The 15,134-nt window shown below is 46.8% G+C and overlaps 1 protein-coding gene across 2 annotated transcripts in view; it reads right to left on the minus strand.

The window, feature by feature from the left end:
- MRTFA (myocardin related transcription factor A) overlaps positions 1 to 8,840 on the minus strand; it is a 224,305-nt gene extending 215,465 nt beyond the window's left edge. The window contains exon 1 of one of the 2 annotated variants that reach the window (XM_019018441.4): positions 6,198 to 8,840. The gene's annotated coding sequence lies outside the window, so the exon portion shown is untranslated. The remainder of the gene's footprint in view (positions 1 to 6,197) is intronic. The other variant, XM_063704794.1, reaches the window with a different exon arrangement.
- Between the last annotated feature and the right edge of the window lie 6,294 nt (positions 8,841 to 15,134).

Raw genomic sequence — 15,134 nt, forward strand, 5'->3', positions numbered from 1 at the left:
CTCAAAAAATAAAAATAAAAAAATAAAAGGTACAGGCCTGGGTGTGGTAGCTGGATGACAGAGTGAGACTCTGTCTCTTTAAAAACAAAACAAAACAAACAAACAAAAAAACACCTGGGCAGTTTTTAAGTCAACAGAATCGTTTTTCTGTTGTACAAAATCAGAGATTTCAGACTTCAACTTGGAGAAAGCTGAATCCATTTCTATTTCCTTTCCTTTCGACGTAACAAATCTACTTCCTAAAGTAGTAAAATGGAAGTCATCTTCATTAGGAAGATCACTACTGCCTCTAAAGAGTTTATCTAAACTGATGCAGTTTCACAAAATCCGTCCTTTGAATTCCTAAACTTCTATACTCTAGATTTAGAAGTTTCTTATAATTAACTTTCTAATTTATTTATTTACTTGAGACAGTGTCTCATCTGTTAACCAGGCTGGAGCACAGTGGTGTGATCACAGCTCACTGCAGCCTCAAACTCCTGGGCTCAAGCAATCCTCCTGTCTCAGCCTCTCACATGGCTGGGATTACAGGCATGAGCCACAGCACCAGGCCTGTACCTTTGAAATTCCCTCCAGATTAACCTTGTCCCTCAAACTCAGCCACACAGGTTCTCATTCTAGGTATTTTTATTATGGGCCCCAGCTCTTGTGAAGCACATGCTCTTTTAAGTACTGCTTCTAGCTAAACCCATTCTGCAGACAGAGAGCCCAGTAAATTCAAAGATACAAGATGGTAAGAGACACCCTTAATGGCAACTTGTGCACCTCCTTGGGTCTTATTTTAACTGTGGAATTCACCTAAATAAAGCCACTGGTTCACTCTACTTTGTAAAATAAAAATTATCTAGATGTAGGTACTTGACATAGAAAAATTGATGGTGAAGCAGCAATGGTTAACATTTAAATGCCTCCTTCTGCATACTCATATCAGTCTATATTCATTCATCTCTCTGACTCCAAACTAATTCACCCACAGTCAGTTCTATGCTACTGCCCAAAACCATTGATGATCATAATAACCATGATAATGACATGCATGTAAAGCTGTTCCAAGGACTTTATATATTTGTATTTAATCCTCACAGCAACAACATGAAGCAGGCCCCATTTTTATCCCCATTTTACAGCTAGTGAGTCACAGAGAAGATAAAGTAGCAAGAGTATCATAGTCACACAGTCCAAGTTCATACACACGGCCGGCAAGTAGAGCCAGGATTCCGATCTATGCAGTATGACTCTAGTATTTATGTTAACTACGTATGCTGTGTAACTGCTCATCTATCACTAAGTTACTGTTTTCATCAATATAAAAAAAAAATGACTCCACCTTCACCATACACATAGATTTCAAATATTTTTCCTTATGTCAACACTGGCCTAAATTACTTAAAACATTTCATGTGAACCTAATTCAGTGTCTACCTCCACATATTAGCCTCCATGTGAAAGGTACATAGTAAACACACAATAAATATTTATAAATATCTGATAAAGGAATTAAATCTTTCCCATTCCTTCATTCCTCCAAAGGTAATCTTTCCTACTCTGAGTCCTTCCCTCTCCCCTACTTCAGAACTTCAGTACCTTCTTTTCAACATTTTCTACTTTACCCACTGCCGTGGCCAGCCTCCAAGATGGCCCCCAATGACCCTCACCTCCTGCCATTTACATTCTTGTGTAGTCCCTTCCCACAATGTGTGGCCAACAGAATACTGGAAAAATGATGGTATGTGACTTCTGAAGCTAGGTCATAAAAGTCAATGCAGCAGCTTGGTCTTTTGTATTACATGCTCTGAGGCAAGCTGGCTGCCATGCCATGAAGGCATTCATGCAGAGAGGCCCACATGAAGAGGAATTGAGATCTCCCACCAACAGCCTGCACCAACCTGCCAGCAATATGAGTAGCCACCTTGAAAAAGGATTCACCAGCCTCAGTCAAGCCTTCAGATGACTGCTACCTCAGCTGACATATTACTGCAATTTTTTTTTTTTGAGACAGTCTTGTTCTGTCACCCAGGCTGGAGTGCAGTGGCACGATCTCAGCTCACTGCAACCTCCACCTCCCTGGTTCAAGCAATTCTTATGCCTCAGCCTCCTGAGTAGCTGGGATTACAGGCATGGGCTGCCACTCCCACATAATTTTTTTTTTTAGATACTCTGTCGCCCAGGCTGGAGTGCAGTGGTGCAATCTTGGCTCACTGCAACCTCTGCCTCCCAGGTTCAAGTGATTCTCATGCCTCAGCCTCCTGAGTAGCTGGGACTACAGGCGTGCATCACCAAACCTACCTAATTTTTGTATTTTTAGTAGCGACGGGGTTTCCCCATGTTGGCCAGGCTGGTCTCGATCTCCTGACCTCAAGGGATCCACCTGCCTCAGCCTCCCAAAATGCTGAGAATACGTGTGTGAGCCACCGTGCCCAGCCATTATTGCAATTTTTTGAGAGACCTGAGTTTGAATCACTCAGCCAAGCTGATTCCAAATTCCTGACTCACAGAAACTGTGAAAAATAAGAAATGTTGTCTTAAACACTAACTTTCGAGGTAATCTGTTACACAGGAAGACAGTTAACACACCCGCTCTCCAAAATTCTAATTTCCTTGAGAGCGGAGACTATTTCCTTGACTCTCAAAACTCTATTAAAGCCTTAGACATAAACAGCGCCTATATTTGCTGAATTGTGTCAGTGGGTCATTCTCTTTGCTCAATGTCCCCCTTCTTCCAAAATGTATGCATTTATAAAAAACTACTCCCCAAGCCTATACCACTTCATCCATAACCCATCAATGTTTTCTCTTTTCTCTTTCAAAAACCTGAAATATAACCTCCTGACCAAAGCTTTTTCTCAGTAGATGAAAATGTTTCTTATGTTTGTCAATTGCAACTATCAACCCTAGCATTTATGTGAATATATATACACACACAAGAACACGGAGTAAATATATATTTGTTCATGTTCATCTTATATTCAAGAAATATTTACTGAGCACCTGCTATGTCCCAAGAACTGCCTTTGAAGCTGGGAAGAAAAACAAATATCCTCACCCCTGGGGAGCTTACAGTAGTATATGAGCTTGCCACAGTGTTTTCTCGAAATATAAAACAACGATCTTTGTTAATACGACTTAAAAATTCTAAATTTCCCTTTGTAAATTAAATGGCTGTAAATCTACAAATCCTTTTTTAAATACACTTAAATAAGTATTTAAGCTGCACTCTCAAAGAAAGTTTATACCTGTTTAACAAAGTTAGTAAAGTGCTTCATATAGAATCTGTATATATCAATGTACTCCATTTTTACTGAATGTTCCCACATGCCATACTTTTTAGGAAATATCACCAAATTTATAAGTATAAAATATATAAATAAAGATAGCCTTTATTTATTATATTGCCTTATATATAAAGCTTATAAAGATAAGCTTATATAAAGATAAGCTTTATTTATTATATCGCCTTAGTGACTAAATCAAATATGAAACATTTCACAGAAAGTAACTTGCAATAGATGTAGTAAAATGATAATAATGATAATATGGGTAGAACTTTCTAACCTCTTTCATATTTACCTCTACAAAAGCATGTTAAAAGGAAGCGTATACCATACTTTTAAGTCAGAGATTCAAGTCCTGGTTCTGTTAACTTCTGTATCCCTAAATGAGTTATTTAACTAGTTGCAGCCTATTTCCCTATCCTAAAGCAACACAATCAAAGCCTAGCTTTTATGTAGTGGGCATCAAGGAATGTTAGTTTCCTTCTCCCTTCCTGGGGCTTATAACTGGTATATCAGAAGATTTATCAGGATTTTTTTTTTTTTTTTTGAGACAGGGTCTCACTGCACATTCAGGATGGAGGGCAGTGTGAACATAGCTTACTGCCACCTCAAACTCCTGGGCTCAAGGGATCCTCCAGCCTCAGCCTCCTGAGTAGCTGGGACTACAGGTGCAAGCCACCACGTCTGCTAATTCTTTAACTTTTTTGTGGAGACAAGCTATCATTATGTTGCCCAAGCGGGTCTCAACTCGAACTCCTGGCCTCAAGTGATCCTCCTGCCTTGGCCTCCCAAAGTGCTAGGATTACAGGCGTAATCCACTGTGCCCAGCCTATCAGGAAACCTTTCCAAGCTGTTATTTCTCTTTGGAATTTCCTCTCCTTCATCTGAGTTAACATTCAGCTCAAATGCCATTTTCTTTGAAGCCTTCCCATACATCCACAGGAAAAGCTCCCTTGACTCTCCCAGTGAAGTCTGGATTTAGAGTGTATTTCAGCGCATTACAATCATCCGACATTTTTTGCCTCTCCCACTAGACTGTGAGCTCCTCATGAGCAGGGACCATATCTCACTTATCTTGACAGCCCCAGCCCTTAGAAAAACACCTGGCACGTTACAAACATGCAACAAAAAGTCTGTTGAATGAATAAATGAAGTCATCCCTTAAGTAGTACTTGTAATTACTAACGGGTGACCCAAACTTTATGGTTTTGCCCTTTATAGGCTGAGATTCTATTTCATACTCTTTTTAATCACTCCCTAATAGCATCTGGCAGAGTACTAAGGACATGGAAAGTCTCCAATAAATACTTTTGGGTGATGGGATACATATTACTCTTCCACCTCTCTTGATTTGACTCTAAATAACTTATTCAAGTGGATGTGACTTTTGGAAGCCTTCTTAAAAACGGGCTCTTCTTAACAGTTATTGGACAAAAACTGAAACAAACACTAGAGCTAGACTACAGATATTTTTTTTCTTTGCAGGTGTTTTTAAAGAACGCAGTAATGGATTGCTTCTTTCTAAATCATTTCAATAAGAAACAGTAACATAAAGCCCTCTGGTTCGCTATGAAAAATGCAAACGACATTAAGCAAAACTTAGTTTAATAACTTCCAGCCAAAGGTTCCCCACCCTGCAGTCACAGGGCTGCGGGCCAGCTGGCTGTACCACCTCACCCCTGGGAGATGACTGCTTTTCAACAGTAAAACTGCGTAAGTGACATTTGGAGTTTTGGGGGTCTTCTGAAGTAAAACATGTAAGTTTAACTTCTTATTGACAATAAGTCTTACGTTACAGGCTTCGGCTTGATGTAGAAAGGACCCTGAAAAGATCTTAAAAACTTGCAACTCGGGGACATTCCAGACGTCTTATGAGTTTAAAACTATGTAAAAACATATGAAGCATGGGGTAATTCCATTATTATATTTAAGTGATGTATTCCACATTCCTGTATATACACACACTTCATGCCAAACAGAGGCTGGCAAGCAGTTAACCATTCATCTGCCCTTTCGTTATGCTGCATAACAGGGAGACAACAGAGAGAAATCTTGACAATGCCAAGCTGGGCTAGTGCTTAAAGGCACACAGGCAAACCAGGCATTGTCAACATCCCAAAAGCAAACATTTCTTGGGCCCTTACTATGGGCCAAGCACTGTGTCAAACGCTTCACGTGAATTATTTCATTCGACACTTACAACAAACAGCCGTATGCGACTGGTGCTATTATCCTCATTTTTCAGACGAGGAAACCAAGGCACAAGATTACACAGCTAGCAAGTGGCAGGTTTGGGAGTCGACTCAAAAGGTCCAGCCCTAGGCACTATGGAATATCAAAGGTACCCGAAGCGGGGAGGGTGGACTGCAATCAGCGTCCTGACAGACGCTTTCTTAGGAGGTAAAGTTATTGGCCATCAAGTTTCAGATTTGCAGAGCCCTGTACACCTGGCAGCATTCAGGTTGCTATACTGGCACCAACAAGTCCAGCTGAGCCTCCTTGCCTGGGAATCCCAAGGACTGCACTTGGATCCTGAAGGTCTGCACAAGACCCCAGAGAAAGCGGCCGACACCCCGTCCCTACAATCAAAACACATCCCGGGAGAAGCGAGAGCGAGGACCTCCGTGCCTCCCCGCCCCGCGCAGCACAGCCCTGCCAGGCAGTGCACAGGTGCACGACCGCGCCCGCCTGCCCGGCCCGGCCCGGCCCCGGCCCGGGTCCCAGCCCCGGCACAGTGACCGCCGCTCTGCGACTCCAGCCCCGAGGGCAGGGGCAGAAGGCCGGCGAGAAGAGGGCCGGGGACGCGAGGGCCGCCTCGCCCGACCCCCCGAGGACGCGCGTAGCAGGGTCGGGGGGGAAAAAGGATGCTCCAGGCGGGGCGGGGCCGCGGTGGGGGAGGGGTCCCCAACCCGGACTCTCACTCACCGCCTCGCGCGGCTCCCGGCCGGGTTCCGCGGCTCGCCCCACTCCGGCTCTAGCCGCCCGCGTCTCCTCTCGAGGCTCACTGTCCAGCCCGGGCGCACGGAGCTGAGAAGTCGCCACCAGCGGAGGGCGTGTGGCCAGCGGCAACCGAGAGGGTGGGAAAGATGGGACCGTCGCTCTCGCCGCCGCGGCCACCACAGACACTGCCGCCGCCGGCTCCTCTCAGCCACGGAAGCTGCGGGCCCGCCCACCACGCCCGCCTCCCGTCCTGAAGACTGTCCGCTGGAGAAGTGACGGCGGCGCTAGCCAATCAGAGGCCTGATCGGGTTCGTGATCGGAGGACTAAGGGGCGGGCGGAGAAGGAAGCGGCGTGAAGAAGGCGAAGACGGCGGCCTGACTTCCTGTGACTGACGGCACGGCGCAGCCAATGGGCAACGGGGAGATGACCTCATCTCTGAGGAAAGTCTGGAACTGGCTGAGCTGCGGCGAGGAGGTTGGCGACGAGCCGGGGGCGGAGCGCTGGGACTTAAAGAGGCCGCAGCCCTGTGGTCACCCAGTGAAGGGAAAGGCCGGTGGACCCTGCCGGACCTTGCCAAGTTGCCAAGGGGTCAATGCTCAGGCGCGAGTAATTACTGCATTAATCCCAGACCCCATCCCGATTCTTGTTGGGGACTGAAGGGTCTCCGCCTGGGGCTCCGAAGTCGATCATTTCACATTCACGCTTCCCAAAACGAGACACAATAAATTCCGCTCTGGCCTGGAGCCCTGAATTCCCGTTACGGTCCCGCCCCGCCGAGGCCCGTCGCCTTGTTTCTCTGAGTCAGTTTCCCCAACGGTGAAAGGGAGGACACTGACACCTGCCTGCCCCTCCCTATCTGCCGAGGCCGTGGAGATCAGCAGCAGCGAAAGCGCTCTGGGCTTAGAAGAGGAAAAGGGCTGCGTGAGCCCAAGAGCTTGCATCGGAAGGCTCCAGGAAGAGCATCTGCAAAAGAGAGGATTCCACGGGATGACCCCCGACAACTCTTGAAATTCTAAAATCCTATACCCTTGCCTGCACCCATTCGTTTAGTGAAGGGGCGCGCGTTAGGCGCAGAGGCCACACGCTCCGCAAGTGAACCCGGGCACCTCTCTGAACCTATTCCGGGCTGAGGGCGAGGAGCGGGTGGCTGCCCGATTTAAAAACATGTATATGTCTATGTCTATGTCTATGTCTATGTCTATGTCTATGTCTATGTCTATGTCTATGTCTGTCTATGTCTATGTCTATGTCTGTGTCTATGTATTATGAGTGAAGTCCATGACTGCAACAGGGAGAAAGGAGAAAGGCAAAAGGGGAGAGAGAAACAAGGTAAGCCAGGACCACTGTGATGACAGCCACGGTCATGCAGGCCCTTCGTATCCGCCTTCCTCCCCAGCAATGGGAGAGAGCCCAGAAAAGGAGAAATAACCCCAACTCGATGGGGTGGAAAAGGGGGAAGCGCTTTCCGGAAGGCGTCCGGGATGGGGTCACCAGAGTCAGAGGAAGGAGTAACAGTAGATAGAAGAAGAAGGGGTCGGGGCGTTCTTCTAGGTTTGGGGCGGACCCGCGTGAAGATGCAAAGACTGAAAAGGGGCCGCTCACTTTACATTCCAAGGTAAATTCTCACTATGACCCCCTTTTCCCCATCAAAGGCTTCTGGGACTGCCCATGGGTGAACTCAGAGGGAGGGTGGGAGAGGGTGCTGCTCTATCCAATGGCGGCAAAAGTCAAAGTGGCCTTGGGTATTCCCAATTACTCACTGTAAATCAGCTTCCAATGCCAGTCGCAGAATCTTGGAGTTAGACGGGATCCTCGTGGGCTCTTAGTCACACACACCTTCCCCAAGGCAAAAATTCTTGCACAAAATACCTGATAAAATTATTTATTCGATAAATATTTTTTGAGTAAGAACACTGAGGGGGTAAGCTAGATGAGATACAGTCACTACCCTGGGGGTGCTTACACCAAACTGGAGGATGCTAAGGCACGTACTGCGGTGACTGCAATGCCAGGCCGGTATCCCAGGTGACTAAAACAGGATGCAGGCTGGGTGCGGTGGCTCATGCCTATAATCCCAGCACTTTGGGACGTCGAGGCGGGCGGATCACGAGGTCAGGAGACCAAGACCATCTTGGCCAACACGGTGAAACCCCGTCTCTACTAAAAAACAGAAAAAATTAGCTGGGCGTGGTGGCGGGCGCCTGTAGTCCCAGCTACTCGGGAGGCTGAGGCAGGAGAATGGCGGAACCTGGGAGGCAGAGCTTGCAGTGAGCCGAGATCGCGCCACTGCACTCCAGCCTGGGCGACAGAGTGAGACTCCATCTCAAAACAAAAAACAAAAACAGGATGCAGTCCGGGCGCGGTGGCTCACGCCTGTAATCCCAGCGCTTTGGGAGGCCGAGGCGGGCGGATCACGAGGTCAGGAGATCAAGACCATCCTGGCTAACACGGTGAAACCCCGTCTCTACTAAAAACAGAAAAAATTAGCCGGGCGTGGTGGCGGGCGCCTGTAGTCCCAGCTACTCGGGAGGCTGAGGCAGGAGAATGGCATGAACCCGGGAGGTGGAGCTTGCAGTGAGCTGAGATCGCGCCACTGCACACCAGCCTGGGCGACAGAGCGAGACTCCGTATTTAAAAAAAAAAAAAAAAAGAGGATGCAGAAGTGCGCCTCGGAGGAGAAAGTACCCCCGCTGGAATTATTGGTGTGGGGCAGATTTCCCCAAAACATGACCAGGGTGGGGCATTCCAGATAGTACCCACCCAGACACAGCCCTCCTTAAAAAGCCCAGGTAAGGAGGAGGCACAAGTGTATTTTATTAGTCACGGGAAAAGAGATCTGCCCATTCATGGCAGAGACTACAGGCAACCTCACCCTCTCACAAATATCTCTATACTTTTTCTGGACAACTTAAATTGTATACGTTTTATATACTATATATAGACACATATATATTTTGTGTATATATAAAGGGTTAGGCTGGATGTGGTGGCTCACACCTGTAATCCCAGCACTTTGGGTGGCCGAGACCGGAGGATCACTTGAGGTCAGGAGTTCAAGACCAGCCTGGCCAACATGGTGAAACCCCGTCTCTACTAAAAATACAAAAATGAACCGGGCGTGGTGATGCTCACCTGTAATCCCAGCTACTCGGGAGGCTGAGGCAGGAGAATTGCTTGAACCTGGGAGGCGGAGATTGCAGTGAGCCGAGATCCCACCACTGCACTCCAGCCTGGGTGACAGAGTAAGAGAGACTCTGTCTCAAAGAAAAAAAAAGCCAGGCGCGGTGGCTCACGCCTGTAATCCCAGCACTTTGGGAGGCCAAGGCGGGCAGATCACGAGGTCAGGAGATGGAGACCATCCTGGCTAACACGGTGAAACCCCGTCTCTACTATAAATACAAAAAATTAGCCGGGTGTGGTGGCGGGCGCCTGTAGTCCCAGCTACTCAGGAGGCTGAGGTAGGAAAATGGTATGAACCCGGGAGGTGGAGCTTGCAGTGAGCCGAGATCGTGCCACTGCACTCCAGGCTGGGCGACAGAGTGAGACTCCGTCTCAAAAAAAAAAAAAAAGGGTTTATATATTTCTTATAGGTGGTCTGCCTCCCTCTAATCTCTGACCCCACTCCAGCCTGGGTAACAGAGTAAGACTCGAACTCTAAAAAAAAAAAGTAATAAAATTATCTCTGACCCTAGATCCTAATGTTATCCTCTAAAGCTTCACCGAACATGTCTAATCCCACTTCACCCCCTTTCCCACACCCTCGACCCATCTCCACAAAACAGTAGGGAATAAGTCCCTTTTTCCTGCCATCAGGCCTCAGTGACTTCATGTCCTAATGACTTCATGTGGACACCCTTCAGGATCTATTGGCGACATGTGTTATTTGTGTCCTTCCCTGTAAACATTCTCTTTCTTTTGGTAAGAGAACTCCACTTTCCTCTGGGGAACTGTCAGAGGCGTTCGAACCAGAAGGACTCCATCTTAAATAGGGGCTGGGTAAAATAAGGCTGAGACCTACTGAGTTGCATTCCCAGGAGATTAGGCATTCTAAGTCACAGGATGAGATAGGTCAGCACAAGATACAAGGACCTTGCTAATAAAATATGTTATGGTAAAGAAGCCGGACAAAACCCACCAAAGCCAAGATGGTAAGAAAAGTGACCTCTGGTCATCCTCACTGCTCATTATACACTAATTATAATGCATTAGCATGCTAAAAGGCACTCCCACCAGTGCCGTGACAGTTTACAGATACCATGGAAATGTCCAGAGGTTACCCTCTCTGGTCTAAAAAGGGGAGGAAACCTCAGTTCCAGTTCCAGGGATTGCCCACCCCTTTCCCAGAAAATTCATGAATAATCCATCCCCTGCTTAGCATATAATCGAGAAGTGACAATAAGTATAAGCAGCTGAGTGGCCCATGCCACTGCTCTGCCTATGGAGTGGCCATTCTTTTGTCTCTCTCTTTTTTTTTTTCCTTTTTTTGACACAGAGTCTTGCCCTGTCACCCAGGCTGGAGTGCAGTGGCACAATCTCAGTTCACTGCAACCTCTGCCTCCCAGGTTCAAGTGATTCTCCTCCCTCAGCCTCCAGAGTAGCTGAGACTACAGGTGCGTGCCACCACACCTGGCTAATTTTTGTATTTTTGGTAGAGAGGGGCTTTCACCATATTGGCCAGGCTGGTCTAGAACTCCTGGCCTCAAGTGATCTGCACCCCGACTTGGCCTCCGAAAGTGCTGGGATTACGGGCCTGAGCCACTGCGCCTGGCCTCTTGTTTCCTTACTTCTCTAATAAACTTGCTCTCACTTAACTCTATGAATTCGCCTCAAATTCTTTCTTGCATGAGATCCAAGAACCCTCTCTTGAGGTCTAGATCGGGAGGCCTTGCTGGTAACAGAACCACTCCGCCCCACTGTCTATCCCTGTAGCTGCCTTGGGAATATGACTCACTACTCACCTTGGGGTTGGGGGGCGGGGGGGATCACATGGCCCAGTCCTAACCAGTGAAAGCACTCTAACCCTTGCCTGCCATCATTTGTAGGGATTGATTTAGGGAAAGACATGTGATCAAGACAGTCCAGTTAGCATGAGTCCTGGCATCTTGTTAGAACTACTGGGATGGGGCCGAGAGCAGTGGCACATGCCTGTAATCCCAGCACTTTGGGAGGCAGGGGGATCACCTGAGGTCAGGAGTTCAAGACCAGTCTGACCAACATGGTAAAACCCCGTCTCTACTAAATACAGCTGGCTGTTGTGGCTCACGCCTGTAATCCCAGCTACTTGGGAGGCTAAGGCAGGAGAATCGCTTGAACCTGGGAGGCTGAGGCAGGAGAATCGCTTGAACCTGGGAGGCAGAGGCTGCAGTGAGCCAAGATCATGCCATTGCACTCCAGCCTGGGAAACAAAAGCAAAACTCCATCTTAAAAAAAACAACTATTGGGATGGAGTTTTCTCTACAGGAGGGTTGCTGAACTGTCTGGCTGTACACCTGGCATTAACAGTGAGGACCACAGGGAGAATAAAGCCAACACAAAACCAAACAATCACAGCTGAAATACGCATAAAGGCCATGGCGGATGATAGCTCTGTTTGAGAACCTAGATCCAGTTCTTTTCTGGCTATTTGATTTCATAGGTGTCTTGGGTCAGGGCCCTTAGAAACAGAGCCTGTAAGACAGAGCCAATGAACAGGATTTAGTGAGGGAGGAAAAACCTGTAAGGGAGGAAGATGAGCAAGACAGAGAAAGGAAGAGACTCGAGTAAGGCTCAGCCTGATCTTTCCTTGGCCTGATGCACACAGGAGAGCTCTGGGCAGAAACAACACCACAGTCACTCACCTTGAAGCATGGACAGCTTTTTGTCCCCTAGTCTATGTCAGTGGTTGTGGGCCCTAAGGAAGTTAAGGTCCCCAAGGCCACTCCCTTCAAATGAGGGCAATTCTCTGAAATTTTGCGCAGCTGGGAACCCTTGGCAGCCAACACTCACAGCAGCTGGGGCATGGGTGCACTTACCTGCTTAGGAGGCATCATTTGAGTCGTCCACTGTGGGCTAACACATTCCTATTGTTGCAGCAAAAATGTAACTATGTAAAGTGCTCAGGTATGACCTGACTGCCAAACAGTACCGTGAGCCTATGGCCTTCCTTGGTCTGACTCCCTACGTCTACTATTAAACTATACTTTTTGCATGTGTATATGGAGACAGGGTCTTACTCTGTCACTCAGGCTAGAGTGCAGTGGTGTGATCATAGCTCACTGCAGCCTCCAACACCTGGGCTCAAGCGATCTTCCCACCTCAGCCTCCCAAGGAGCTTGGAAGTACAGATGCTCACCACCTTGCTCAACTAATTTTTAAATTTTTTTTGTAGAGACAGGGTCTGTTTACGTTGCCCAAACTGGTCCCAAACTCTTGGCTTCAAGTGATCCTTCCACCTCAGCCTCCCAAACACTGGGATTACAGGTGTGAGCCACCGTGCCTGGTTCATTTTATTTATTTTTTATTACTTTTTTAAAATTTTTATTTATTCATTTATGACAGAGTTTTGTTCTATTGCCCAGGCTGGAGTGCAGTGGTGCAATCTTGGCTCACTGCAACGTCTGCCTCCCGGGTCCAAGTGATTCTCCTGCCTCAGCCTCCTGAGTAGCTGGGACTACAGGCATGTAACACCACACCTGGCTAATTTTTTTTGCATTTTTAGTAGATAGCAGGGTTTCACCATGTTGGCCAGGCTGGTCTTGAACTCCTGGCCTCCAGTGATCTGCCCGCCTTGGCCTCCCAAAGTGTTGGGATTACAGGTGTGAGCCACCGTGCCTGGCCTCATTTTATATTTGCATCGGCAGATCTAGTGGCTGCACTGACCCTTTGGCTTAACCTGACTTTATAACCAATCCTTTCCACTCCTTTCCCTCTAGAGCTTTTCCCAAAAACTGATACTAAGCCAAATTCACTCTTGTATTTCTATAATTAATTCTTTTTTTTTTTTTTTTTTTTTTGAGATGGAGTCTCGCTGTTGTCGCTCAGGCTGGAGTGCAGTGGCGGGATCTCGGCTCACTGCAACCTCCGCCTCCCGGATTCAAGCAATTCTCCTGCCTCTATAATTAATTCTTTAACACAAATGTAAAACTTTAAGCCTAACTCTGCTAATCATGAGCAGCCAGTTGTCCTTCTGTCCATTTCCATCCTTCTTTGCACCTTGATGAAAACATGTGCTGATTTCATTCTGTCACCTATCCACTGACCACCACTTCTGATTCTGCTGCTGCTGCTGAAAGGGGCAAATCCAATGACAGGAACCTTCAGCGAACCACTGAAGACTGATTTTCCTCCTTCCAACCTGTTAATTCATACTCTGAGAAAAGTTACTCCCCCATCCTTTCTCTCTCTATTTCTCTTCGTAGAGAATCTCTCCAAAAGTATTTTCCAGGACTTGATCAACTCCGTCTTCAGCACATCCTGTGCTTTCCTATTTCTTCTTAAGTCTTTGTTCTGATTAGTCTTGTTGTCTAGAATGTCCTCTTTTATCTTCATCTATTCAAATCCCAGCTGACATCCCACTTCCTCCAGGAAGCCCTCCCATATTCCTCCAACGTAGGTGGATCTTTTCTTTCTCTGACAATCTGTAGCTCCTATTGTAACAAGCAGAATGCTAAGCATTCCAAGTGCATTATCTTATTTCACATGAGGAAACTGAAGCTTAGAGAGGTTAAGTAACTTGCTCAATATCACACAGCTTAAAACTAGCAAAGCTAGGATACGGATATTAAAATTAAGATCCTGGGGCCCGGTGCAGTGGCTCACGCCTGTAATCCCAGCACTTTGGGAGGCTGAGGCAGGTGGATCACTTGAGTCCAGGAGTTTGAGACCAGCCTGGCCAACACGGTGAAATGCCATCTCTCCCAAAAATACAAAAAATAGCCAGGTGTGGTGGTGCATGCCTGTAATCCCAGCTACTCGGGAGGCTGAGGCAGGAAAATCGCTTGAACCTGGGAGATGGAGCCTGTTAGTGAGCTAAAATCGCACCACTGCACTCCAACCTGGGTGATGGAATAAGACTCTGTCTCAATAAATAAATAAATAAATAAATAAATAAATAAATAAATAAGATCCTGGGTGTAATTCAATAAACATTTGTTGGCTACATACAAGAAACTAGAGGAAATATAAAAAAGTGAAATAGATCAGCTTTGCCACAATCAAGAACAGGGTCCATGAAATGATGCTAACACGAACAATGCTGAAAGGACAGTAGAATGAGGTCTGGTCTAGGAAGGGAGTGTTCCTGTCTGGTGGAGAACCCACTGAGGCCACACATGAAAGAGCTTATGTTTGACAGGCAGTAATGAGGTGGGGCACTCCAACTTAGGCAACACTGTGAGTAATAACGTGGAGGAAGGAAAACAGAGGACATGTTTGAGCAAGGGAGTCACCTGGGTTGTTTGAGAGATAAGATTTGAAAGTTTGCTGAGGCCCTGTTGTAAAAAGAACACCATGGTAAAGGAGGCATTACGTTCTGGAAAACAGAATCCAGACTGTCTTAAGATTCACCTGGTAGTTTGTCAGTTGGAATGGAAGGAGAGTGAAGTGGGGCTGGAAAGATAAACCACTACTGTTATCCAGCCAGGAGGAAACAAAGACTCACAAGAAGGGAACAATGGGCATGGAGTTTTTTCCCCTCTACCCTATAAACACTTTCCATATCTCTGTCCCCTAGACATTATAGCATCCTTGAGAAAGGGCAATAATTTTTTTAAAAAATATGCCCATAACCTTTAAACTGCTAACAATTTCTTCAAATGTAGTAAGCACTCAGCAAATATCTTTGGAAGTGAATTAAATGTATAAGTGAGGTGTTAAAATGCTAGGGCTCTGTGACCAAGCAAGGTGGCCCATATCTGTAATGCCAGCATTTTGGGAGGCCGAAG

Source organism: Gorilla gorilla, chromosome 23, assembly GCF_029281585.2.
Source record: "Gorilla gorilla gorilla isolate KB3781 chromosome 23, NHGRI_mGorGor1-v2.1_pri, whole genome shotgun sequence".
Classification (NCBI taxonomy): Eukaryota; Metazoa; Chordata; class Mammalia; order Primates; family Hominidae; genus Gorilla; species Gorilla gorilla.